The 12855-nt window shown below is 46.2% G+C and overlaps 1 protein-coding gene across 1 annotated transcript in view; it reads right to left on the bottom strand.

Annotated features, from left to right (window-relative positions):
* The window catches only part of chchd6b (coiled-coil-helix-coiled-coil-helix domain containing 6b), a 140832-nt gene that overhangs the window by 50318 nt on the left and 77659 nt on the right, over positions 1-12855 (bottom strand). The gene's annotated exons all lie outside the window — the stretch shown is intronic.

Here is a 12855-nt window from a genome sequence, read left to right as displayed (position 1 = left end):
TACAACTATTTTATCGGCGTTCTGACAGTTTGAACTTCATTTCAAGCTCTAATAAGCCTGAGATGATAAGCTAAATACATAAACCACAATCTGAAATGTCACGTTCGTTAAATTAGCAACCTTTCAACCTAACGCCGTCGGTAACAAATCTGATCATTGACGGCCTAGTGTGGCATGCCATAAAGTTTTATTTAGTGTGTGGAACAGTGGCATTTAAACAGCAATTACAGGATGGAGAGAAGCTGAGCCCGGGGGGGGGGGGGTGTATGGTCATATACACTGTGTACTACCCTCTGCTGTTGTAATCAGTGGCCGTGGTGGTTAAGTCTACTGTACTACAGTAAGGTGGAGCTCTGTCTTTGGACTGACAGTAGCTGCATTGTGTTCCAAGTCAAAGGCTTTGAGTAAAACCTTACAGCCCAAAAGGGCCAGGAAACATGGTGATATAAACATGGTGATATAAACATGGTAATATAAAGGAAACATGGTGATATAAAGGAAACATGGTGATATAAAGGAAACATGGTGATATGAAGGAAACATGGTGATATAAACATGGTGATATAAACATGGTGATATAAACATGGTGATATAAACATGGTGATATAAACATGGTGATATAAAGGAAACATGGTGATATAAACATGGTGATATAAAGGAAACATGGTGATATAAAGGAAACATGGTGATATAAACATGGTGATATAAACATGGTGATATAAAGGAAACATGGTGATATAAACATGGTGATATAAACATGGTGATATAAACATGGTGATATAAAGGAAACATGGTGATATAAACATGGTGATATAAAGGAAACATGGTGATATCAAGGAAACATGGTGATTTAAACATGGTGATATAAAGGAAACATGGTGATATAAAGCTGACTCACATTTTTCTAAAGTACGCTGGCGGGAAGGTGTGTAGAATTACAATCTCATCTACTCTCTCTCTCTCTCTCACACACAGACACAGACAGACACACACACACACACACACACACACACACACACACACACACTTGAATTGCTCCACGCGGTAATCACCATTTTAAACCAATAACCACGGTGCCCGTGCCGTTCCTTAATTATCTCCCATGTTCCCCATGGATGGAGAGATAAGGAAGAGGATAATTGAAGTGACTGAGCGGGAAAAAGAGATGGGATCAAAAATAAAAGTCTCCCACAATCCCACCCTTCTATTCCCTAAGCTAAGTGTGTCATTCCCCTATCTCCTGTATCTCACACCCTGATTCCTCTGCTCAGCATCATGGGAAGGGATTCAGGCAAAATCAGAAGCATGTATAGAGTAATCCTATCTAGAACCAGTCACATAAATGTAATAATATGTTTCTGTTCCCTCTCATCTTCCATTCCCCCGGAGAAAAACTGAAGGAAGGGGTGTGTGTGTGTGTGGGGGGGGGGGGGGGAGGGTGAACTTGAAGGGATAAGGGTGTGACTTCCTGCGGTAATGTTACTGAAGGCTGTCACCATGTTAAAGCTTGTTGTCTTTCAACACCTTTGTGAGAGTGGAGAAAGCTGTTACATGAGCACAACTATTTCCGACCATTGTCACAGTGGCCATAAGTATCTGCGATGAGGAGGAGCCCGACATTGGGGACAACAAAGCTACAGAGTGGCAGAGGGCGAAAATGACTCTCCACTGACAGGGATGACGGGCAACTCATTAGAATGTCACTCAACAACCGTAGGATGACGTCACGTGACCTACATGGCAAGGACGGTCAGAGACAGGCTCCTTGGGGCAGGGCTGAAGTATGACCACCACCAGGCTCCTTGGGGCAGGGCTGAAGTATGACCACCACCAGGTCCTTGGGGCAGGGCTGAAGTCGGGCAAAGCTAGAAAAAAGCCCTTCCATCAATGATAAGCAAAGAAGAGGCAGGATGATGTTTGCGAAGGACGATAAGGACCGGACCATAGAGGACTGGAGTGTTTTCAGCTTTGCCCAACGCCTGGTAGTCTAATGGTTAGACGGAGAACTGGAGAGGCCGACAAGCCACAGTGTCTCCCACCCACTGTGACATGTGTGGTGGAGGATCGATGATGATCTGGGGGTGCTTCAGCAAGGCTGGAATCGGACAGATTTGTCTTTGTGAAGGACGCATGAATCAAGCCACGTACGAGGTTGTCCTGGACTTGCTTCCTTCTGCTCTGCCAACTCTGAGGATATGTTTTTTTCCCCCAGCAGGACAATGCTCCATGCCACACAGCCAGGGCAATCAAGGTGTGGATGGAGGACCACCAGATCAAGACCCTGTCATGGCCAGCCCAATCTCCAGACCTGAACCCCTCTGAGAACCTCTGGAATGTGATCAAGAGGAAGATGGATGGTCACAAGCCATCAAACAAAGCCGAGCTGCTAGAATTGTTTGTGCCAGGAGGGACATAGTCACCTAACAGCGATGTGAGAGACTGGTGGAAGGCATGCCAAGACGCATGAAAGCTGTGATTGAATATCTGACTTATTCCACCAAATATTGATTTCTGAGCTCTTTCTAAGTTAAAACATGAGTATTGTGTTGTTTAAAAATGAATATGAACTTGTTTACTTTGATGTCTGAAAACACTGCATCTTTTTGTTTTGACCAGTTGTCATTTTCTGCAAATAAATACATTTTTGATAACATTTTGTGAAATGACAATATTTCTATTTGGAATTTGGGAGAAATGTCATCAGTAGTTCATAGAATAAAAGGAAAATATTCATTATATTCAAACACACACCTATAAATAGTAAAACCAAAGAAACGGATCATTGATCATCATCTCTTAATTTTTTTTATCTCATTTTTTTCTCATTTTTTTTACCCTGCAACCTTGGTAATTCTCTGTGTAAAAATACCACATGTCCTACCCAGGCCAGAGACAGTTTGGGGGCTGTGCTGTGTTGGATTAGCCATGGTGGATTAGGCTACTGTCATCTCTAAGTCTCCCCACTGATGGTGCAGCTGGACTGGGCTGAAATGTCACTCCTCCGGAGGGGGGGGACATAGACGGATCATGAAAAAATGGGCCCCTGGGCCTGGACGTGTAGAAAGGCCCCCCCCCCCCCTCCCCAGCGCAAACACCATTTTTTTTAGAGCGCAAGTAAACACAATGCCAACAGCATATAAGACATAGCCTACGTTTACCTGCATCTCAACAGGTTTTACAGCGGAGGAACACTCAAAGCCAACAGCACAATAACTAGAAAAAATTCACCTGTATTTCAACGACACAGGATTTACAACACAGGCATGCTACACTCAATTGAAGCCAACAACAGTACATGTACAGTAACAAAATACACCGCTTTCAACCAAAAACAATTGGCAACACTATGGTGTCATATATAGCAACCACAGGATGGCTTTATAAGACTAAATTAATCATAAAATAGTCTTACCTTATGCAATGCATTTTTTCCTGGCTCTGCTTTGTGCAAAATCATCCACAATATCATTAAAGTCCAGTGATTTGGTCAGTTCGCTCTCAATTGCGAATGAGAGAAAGAGCCTTGAGACGGTGTTGCGTCATTTTAGTCCGCAATTCGTTTTTAATCCTGGACAGCACAGAGAATGACCGCCCCCCTTCGCAATTGGTTACAGGCAGAGTCAAAAATAGCCGCAGCGCAACATAGACATTTGGAAACATAGATTGCAGGCCACAATCGATAATTACGCGGAGTAGTCCTTGTGGGCTTTTAGCATCTTCAGCCTTAATAAAAGATCTGTAAAAGACCTGCACCAGTGTGACCTCGTGACCTGTCCCCAGTACACAAACTTTAATGGCGTCCTCTAGTGTCTAGTTTCTATAGCCTACTCATTAATCTAATGGGAATGTAGCCTGTATTCGCATTAGAATCTGAGTAGGCTATAGAAACTATGTAGCCCACACAAGCTTCTCTTTTTTTTGCAAGACGTGGGCCCCTATAAAATTGTTCAAAATAGTATATTCAAAAGTATATTCAAAATAGTTTTTTTACGTTCATATAAGGAATCTCATTTGTCCCAGTTACAGTAGGACATTTTCTACCGGCATCCCTGCGACAAGAAATGCAAAGGGCCCCCTGATCTCTGGGGCCCCTGGGCCTGGGCCCGGTAGGCCCGTTCAGTAATATGTATTTGGGGGGGGAGGTAGCCTCCAGAGGTTAGGAGGAGGGAGAGTTAGCTTCATGCTAAATGTCTGGCTCTATGGAGATGCTGTAAGAGTTAGCCTCAGTTCACAGCTGTGATAGCCTTAGCTTCATGCTAACCTTCTGGTTGGACTGGGGATAAGGAAAGAGGGTCAGCGTCCTTCTAACTTCCTGGCTCTGTGGGGGAAACCAAACAAGAGTAAGTCTCAGTTCAGACGCTCCGCTAGCATTTAGCCTTGGCTTCATGCTAACTCTCTAACTGACATGGGCACAGGGAGAGGGAATAGTTCGCTTCAAGTCAGACACAGGCTAGGGATTTAACCTTAGCCTCATGCCAAAGGCTCAATGGGTATGCTCAGTGGAGGACATGAAAGGTAGCGTTAGCCCCGCTTGTGGGGCGGCGGGTGAACGAGACAAGATGAAAGGAGGGCCACAGGGGCTTACGCCCCTGCGGTTATAATAGAAGGATGATGGGGGGAGACGAGAGGGGGGTCAGCAGCTGGTCTAAAGGTGAACTGGACTTAGTAGTGCAGTTGGGTACTCTGTTTGTCTCTGTTTGCCAGAGAGCTATTGGGTGGGGGGCAGGGAAGGCGGATGATGTGGAAAGAGTTGTGATGTGGTGATGTGTCGCACGGTGGTGAGAAGGGAGGGCAGTACTGGGCAGCATGTGGATCTGTGTTGGTTTGTGTTTGCGCAGGTGAAAAGGACAAGGTGAGAGGATTCATGGACAGCGACCAATCCCACTGCATCTGGCACTCATCATCCTGGCACTGGCACAGACACACACACACACACTCGCAAAAAGTAAACACAAAATGTACACAATGTCACAACCGTATGAAATATCAAACCAAAAGTGGAGGTCCGTGCAGAGCGGCTCGTATAAACCCACTAGGAGAGTGACTGCCACTGCCTTCAGGAGGTCTGTTAGGATGGAGGTCTGTTAGGACGGAGGGATGGAGGTCTGTTAGGACAGAGGGATGGAGGTCTGTTAGGATGGAGGTCTGTTAGGATGGAGGTCTGTTAGGACGGAGGGATGGAGGTCTGTTAGGATGGAGGTCTGTTAGGACGGAGGGATGGAGGTCTGTTAGGATGGAGGGATGGAGGTCTGTTAGGATGGAGGGATGGAGGTCTGTTAGGATGGAGGGATGGAGGTCTGTTAGGATGGAGGGATGGAGGTCTGTTAGGATGGAGGGATGGAGGTCTGTTAGGATGGAGGGATGGAGGTCTGTTAGGATGGATGGAGGTCTGTTAGGGTGGAGGGATGGAGGTCTGTTAGGATGGAGGTCTATTAGGACGGAGGGATGGATGTCTGTTAGGATGGAGGGATGGAGGGATGGAGGTCTGTTAGGATGGAGGGATGGAGGTCTGTTAGGATGGAGGGATGGAGGTCTGTTAGGATGGAGGGATGGAGGTCTGTTAGGATGGAGGGATGGAGGTCTGTTAGGATGGAGGGATGGAGGTCTGTTATGAATGAATGAATGAATGGTCTTTATTGTCATTGATATAGTACAGGTACCAAACAACGACATTTGGGAGGGGGGGCTCCCCTGGTGCTAGGAAAGAAAAAACAAGAAAAAAAAACAAGAAGGGAAAGGAGCTGGTTTACATAAATAAAGGCTATGTACACTATCCACTATACTATACTGTACAAATAAAACACTGTGCTGTACTCTATGCTATGCTATACCTATTCTAACATTTCCTATTCTCTGCAACCTTGTGTACCCTAGGGTTGTCATATTGCACATAGTGTTATTGCAAATTCATTTAAAGTGCCGCAGTTTGCAGGCTTGAAATGTACACATTTGTGCCTCAGCACTACACCTGATTTTCAATCCAGCAGCTGCCATCAATCCGTCCAGACTGTCCAGGGCCCAGAACCTAGGTCTTTGCTGTGTTCAGGGCCTGGATGGCCCTGGGGTAGAAGCTGAGCGTCAGTCTGTTTGTCCTTGCGAACATGGTCCTGTACCGCCTGTTCGAGGGCAGCCGAGCAAAGTGTTCGTACCCAGGGTGGGATGGGTCTCTGGAGATCTTGGAGGCCTTCCTGAGGCAGCGTGTGTTGTACAGCTCTTCCAGAGAGGGGAGGGGGGCGCCGGTGATCTTCTGGGCCGTTCTCACGACTCTCTGTAGCGCATTCCTCTCTGCGGCTGTGTTAGGATGGAGGGATGGAGGTCTGTTAGGATGGAGGGATGGAGGTCTGTTAGGATGGAGCGATGGAGGGATGGAGGTCTGTTAAGATGGAGGGATGGAGGTCTGTTAGGATGGAGGGATGGAGGTCTGTTAGGATGGAGGTCTGTTAGGATGGAGCGATGGAGGGATGGAGGTCTGTTAAGATGGAGGGATGGAGGTCTGTTAGGATGGAGGGATGGAGGTCTGTTAGGATGGAGGTCTGTTAGGATGGAGGGATGGAGGTCTGTTAGGATGGAAGTCTGTTAGGATAGAGGTCTGTTAGGATGGAGGGATGGAGGTCTGTTAGGATGGAGGGATGGAGGTCTGTTAGGATGGAGGTCTGTTAGGATGAAGGGATGGAGGTCTGTTAGGATGGAGGGATGTTAGGATGGAGGGATGTTAGGATAGAGGGATGTTAGGATGGAGGGATGGAGGTCTGTTAGGATGGAGGGATGTTAGGATGGAGGGATGTTAGGATGGAGGGATGTTAGGATGGAGGGATGGAGGTCTGTTAGGATGGAAGAATGTTAGGATGGAGGGATGTTAGGATGGAAGGATGGAGGTCTGTTAGGATGGAGGGATGGGAGGATGTTAGGATGGAGGTCTGTTAGGATGGAGGGATGTTAGGATAGAGGGATGTTAGGATGGAGGGATGTTAGGATGGAGGGATGGAGGTCTGTTAGGATGGAGGGATGAAGGTCTGTTAGGATGGAGGGATGGAGGGATGTTAGGATGGACGGATGTTAGGATGGAGGGATGGAGGGATGTTAGGATGGAGGGATGTTAGGATGGAGGGATGGAGGTCTGTTAGGATGGAGGGATGGATGTCTGTTAGGATGGAGAGATGGAGGTCTGTTAGGATGGAGGGATGGTGGGATGTTAGGATGGAGGGATGGAAGTCTGTTAGGATGGAGGGATGTTAGGATGTTAGGATGGAGGGATGGAGGTCTGTTAGGATGGAGGGATGGAGGGATGTTAGGATGGAGGGATGTTAGGATGGAGGGATGGAGGTCTGTTAGGATGGAGGGATGGAGGGATGGAGGGATGTTAGGATGGAGGGATGTTAGGATGGAGGGATGTTAGGATGGAGGGATGTTAGGATGGAGGGATGGGGGGATGTTAGGATGGAGGGATGGAGGGATGTTAGGATGGAGGGATGTTAGGATGGAGGGATGGAGGTCTGTTAGGATGGAGGTCTGTTAGGATGAAGGGATGGAGGTCTGTTAGGATGGAGGGATGTTAGGATGGAGGGATGTTAGGATAGAGGGATGTTAGGATGGAGGGATGGAGGTCTGTTAGGATGGAGGGATGTTAGGATGGAGGGATGTTAGGATGGAGGGATATTAGGATGGAGGGATGGAGGTCTGTTAGGATGGAGGAATGTTAGGATGGAGGGATGTTAGGATGGAGGGATGGAGGTCTGTTAGGATGGAGGGATGGGAGGATGTTAGGATGGAGGTCTGTTAGGATGGAGGGATGTTAGGATAGAGGGATGTTAGGATGGAGGGATGTTAGAATGGAGGGATGGAGGTCTGTTAGGATGGAGGGATGGAGGTCTGTTAGGATGGAGGGATGTTAGGATGGAGGGATGTTAGGATGGAGGGATGGAGGGATGTTAGGATGGAGGGATGTTAGGATGGAGGGATGGAGGTCTGTTAGGATGGAGGGATGGATGTCTGTTAGGATGGAGAGATGGAGGTCTGTTAGGATGGAGGGATGGTGGGATGTTAGGATGGAGGGATGGAAGTCTGTTAGGATGGAGGGATGTTAGGATGTTAGGATGGAGGGATGGAGGTCTGTTAGGATGGAGGAATGGAGGGATGTTAGGATGGAAGGATGTTAGGATGGAGGGATGGAGGTCTGTTAGGATGGAGGGATGGAGGTCTGTTAGGATGGAGGGATGGAGGGATGTTAGGATGGAGGGATAGAGGTCTGTTAGGATGGAGGGATGGAGGGATGTTAGGATGGAGGGATGTTAGGATGGAGGGATGGGGGGATGTTAGGATGGAGGGATGGAGGGATGTTAGGATGGAGGGATGTTAGGATGGAGGGATGGAGGTCTGTTAGGATGGAGGGATGGAGGTCTGTTAGGATGGAGGGATGGAGGGATGTTAGGATGGAGGGATAGAGGTCTGTTAGGATGGAGGGATGGAGGGATGTTAGGATGGAGGGATGGAGGGATGTTAGGATGGAGGGATGTTAGGATGGAGGGATGTTAGGATGGAGGGATGGGGGGATGTTAGGATGGAGGGATGGAGGGATGGAGGTCTGTTAGGACGGAGGGATGGAGGTCTGTTAGGATGGAGGGATGGAGGTCTGTTAGGATGGAGGGATGGAGGGATGTTAGGATGGAGGGATGGAGGGATGGAGGTCTGTTAGGATGGAGGGATGTTAGGACGGAGGGATGTTAGGATGGAGGTCTGTTAGGATGGAGGGATGGAGGTCTGTTAGGATGGAGGGATGTTAGGATGGAGGTCTGTTAGGATGGAGGGATGTTAGGATGGAGGGATGGAGGTCTGTTAGGATGGAGGGATGGAGGTCTGTTAGGATGGAGGGATGGAGGTCTGTTAGGATGGAGGTATGTTAGGATGGAGGGATGGAGGTCTGTTAGGATGGAGGGATGTTAGGATGGAGGGATGGAGGTCTGTTAGGATGGAGGGATGGAGGTCTGTTAGGATGGAGGGATGGAGGTCTGTTAGGATGGAGGGATGGAGGTCTGTTAGGATGGAGGGATGGAGGTCTGTTAGGATGGAGGGATGAAGGTCTGTTAGGATGGATGGATGGAGGTCTGTTAGGATGGAGGGATGGAGGGATGTTAGGATGGAGGGATGTTAGGATGGAGGGATGGAGGTCTGTTAGGATGGAGGGATGGAGGGATGGAGAATGAAGTGACGAAGGAGTAATACGAGAAGTGTCGGAAAGAAATCAACACTCCTCTCTAGCTGTAAGATATTCCCATCAACCCCCCGCCAGATAGAGAGGAGGAGGAGGGAGGCGGGATGAGGGGAGGTTTGAAAGTAAACATTGATGTCCATGTGACGCTACTCCTGGTAAGAGTGGTGGTGAGGTCAAGTGACCAATCAATTCATCTAATTTGTATACCACATTCCGTACCCCAGGCCCGGGGTGGCTAATCGGGAGGATCTGGAGTTTTCCCGGTGGGCCGGTGTGGTTCTGGGCCGGTCTGGGCCTTTCTTTCCCGCTGTGCTCCCGTTTAAATATTTTCCTGTAAATCTCCCGTATTTTTAACCTATTATATAATATAACTTAACACATTTGAATGGTAGGCACTTGTTAGACGTTGGCGCATGCACACAATCACGATATCCATGTCGGAGTTTACTTGTCTCTTCTCGTTTCTTGGGCTGCGTTCGTAACTTTGCTCTGAGAGTGCCGGAACGCACACTAGGAGCAACATCATAAAGTGACCAAGTAATTTGATTGGACAAGAGGCATTCCATGAGTGCTGATCAGATTTCCAGAGCGTATTTACGAACGCAGCCTCGATTATCACTGTTTTGAAATGATCTCTGGTAGCATTGCGCCGCTCTTTTCCCATTGACATCATGGTGTCAAATAAATCAAATAAATGTGCTGAAGAATTTATATGCCCTTTTGTGTTTTCATGTACTGTATATAATGCAGGGATGTTCAAAATATTTTACTTTCAACCAGGTATCTGATTCTGACCACCTGTAGTCACGTACTTAATGTAGAAACTAGTTAACACTACGAGTGCAACGTTTTTTCACCTACTTTTAGCGCGACAAGGTGTCGAATCACACTACCACTCTTCACAATGGGGGAGTGTGTACTGACGCACAAAGATCGCTGGATGGCGATGTCACACAAGAAGAGAAAATGACAAGATCACTACCTCTAAAAATGCATAAAGTTCCTATGCGCAGAGAAGCAGGGAAAAATAATAGTAATAAATATTGCAATATTGTGTTATCATAGTTATGAGCTTCACAGTGATAAAGTCTGTTTATTTGTCGTGAACTTCGCCGGTAATGTCAGCCTGTCAGCCCCTGCAACTGCTCACAGGGGTTGTTATATTGTGATTATATGGAATGGCTGAATATGTTCATTCTTTTTATTTTGATTACATTATATAATTGTATTTGGTATAATGACAAATATACTTGAAACTTGAATGATCTCACAGGAGCGCGTGCCTGCACGGAGCGTTCATGTGCCGCAACCTGTTATAGTTAGTTTCACCTATATTAGTGAAAAGAGCTGAAAGAAAAAACATGAAAGAGTACAGAATGATAAATCATTCAGAATGTTATTGGTTTTAATATTTCACAATCTGCCAGAATAAGCACGCTCCCTCGCATGCCCAGCCCATCATTTTTTATGCCGCTAATGTGTGTAATGAAAAGTGTGACAATGTTGAAAGACATGATGTCATAATCAAAATATAAAACCTGATTGGATAAAATAAGACTCTGTTGTGATTGTGTTGACATTGTTGTGATGTCAAAAGAAATCTTGGTTATGTAATGTGTCAAGTGGAGAGGAGATTGATCGGGACTGCGGGAGTTTTCATTACTAACGAATGATGGTTGATTATTATTATACAAAAATAATAGTAATAAATATTGCAATATTGTGTTATTATAATTATGAGCTTCACAGAGATGCACAAGCCTGTCGTGTTTATTTGTCGTGAACTTCACGCCGGCCGTAACATCAGCCCGGCGACTGCTGTAAGCTTGTAAGCATTGTAAGCGTGTAATACACGCTCTTGCGTGTTTCCATTCATGATGATGTGTTTCTGTAAATTCATATATATATCCTATTGCATTATTTGAAAAATGACAGCGCTGTAAATAGTGTCATTCAATGCACAACGCACGTCATTTCACACGATTTGGATTGACTTTCTGCGGCAGCGAAATACATATGTACATCCGTACCCCCGGGCCTGGGGTACGGAATGTGGTATACAAATTAGATGAATTGATTGGTCACTTGACCTCACCACCAATCTTACCAGGAGTAGCGTCACATGGACATCAATGTTTACTTTCAAACCTCCCCCTCATCCCGCCTCCCTCCTCCTCCTCTCTATCTGGCGGGGGGATGATGGGAATATCTTACAGCTAGAGAGGTGTGTTGATTTCTTTCCGACACTTCTCGTATTACTCCTTCGTCACTTCATTCTCCATCCCTCCATCCCTCCATCCCTCCATCCTAACAGACCTCCATCCCTCCATCCTAACATCCCTCCATCCTAACATCCCTCCATCCTATCAATATCTTATTATCAATTATCAATATACTGGTGGCCTAACATGGTCCAGTGGTCTAGCACCGTGGTCGTGCACACATATGTCGGCCCTTCTTCTCCTTACCTTCCTGTCTGTCTTCACTATATCAGTCCAATAACATGAAAACTATGAGTGGGACTGCCCCACTCAGAAAAAACATTATAAAAAACATTATATACAATATTATAAATATCCGTTCGTTATATAATATTCGTTGATGAGTACAGGCATAATCAAACGTAGGTTAGGCAATTACTTCGCTGCGGTAGCTATGCATGCACCACACAACTTGATAGGTACATACTGTGCAGTGTATCATTCATAACTGTACATAGGCTACACATATCATAATATCTTATCACTATTGCGTGGAACAACTTGGGTAAACCCGCTGTGAAAAAAACCCTCAGCTCCAACAAATCTGAAGGGATTGGGAGACATACTGTACAGTTTATCATTTTCATAACTGTCTGTACATATACATATCTTATGTATCCCTATTGCTATATATAGCCTATATATAAACACATTATGTTACATACTTATCAGTCTTTTCCACTGTATCTAATTCAGCACTGAAGCCTGAAGTTTGAGCACACTGTGTGTCCCCTTGCTACCTCTGCTGATATAAAAGAGAATTGCAGCCTTGGAGAAAAAGATGGCAGCCGAATACCAAGGCAAATACACAGACACACACAGAAATACTACAAAATCGCTTTATACAAACTCGATTTTGAAAATGTAAAGATTCTGGGTGGTAGAACGCACATATCAAAAAAAAAGTTGAAAAGTCATGAAAGGAGGGTCCTGACATTTGATCGAGTGCAAAGGTAGAAATTGTTTTGTACTCACTGGTGCCCAATGACACCTCACGGCTTTCCTAGTGTTAACCCAATTATTGTTGCACTGAAGCAGGTGATTGATTGACTGTGTACCCTTGTCTAAATGTAAGGGGTATCCACACATAGCATCCTGTAAATGTAGAGAAGACTGTAGAGAACAGTGAGTCCGCTATTACAGACTAAAATACCAAGGTTGTAATTACATGATTTTAATATACTGTAATCGGTTGTGAATTTAAGTGGGCCGGTCTGAGGCATCAAAGTCCAGAGCTGAAAATGAGTCCCATTCCCACCCTGCCTCAACCCCCCCACTCCGACCCTGCCTCAACCCCCCCCACTCCCACCCTGCCTCAACCCCCCCACTCCGACCCTGCCTCAACCCCCCCACTCCGACCCTGCCTCAACCCCCCCACTCCGACCC

Source organism: Nansenia antarctica, assembly GCF_963989245.1.
Source record: "Nansenia antarctica genome assembly, chromosome: 4".
NCBI lineage: Eukaryota > Metazoa > Chordata > Actinopteri > Argentiniformes > Microstomatidae > Nansenia > Nansenia antarctica.
Note: the sequence above shows the minus strand (reverse complement) of the source record. Positions and strands in the feature narration are given on the sequence as shown.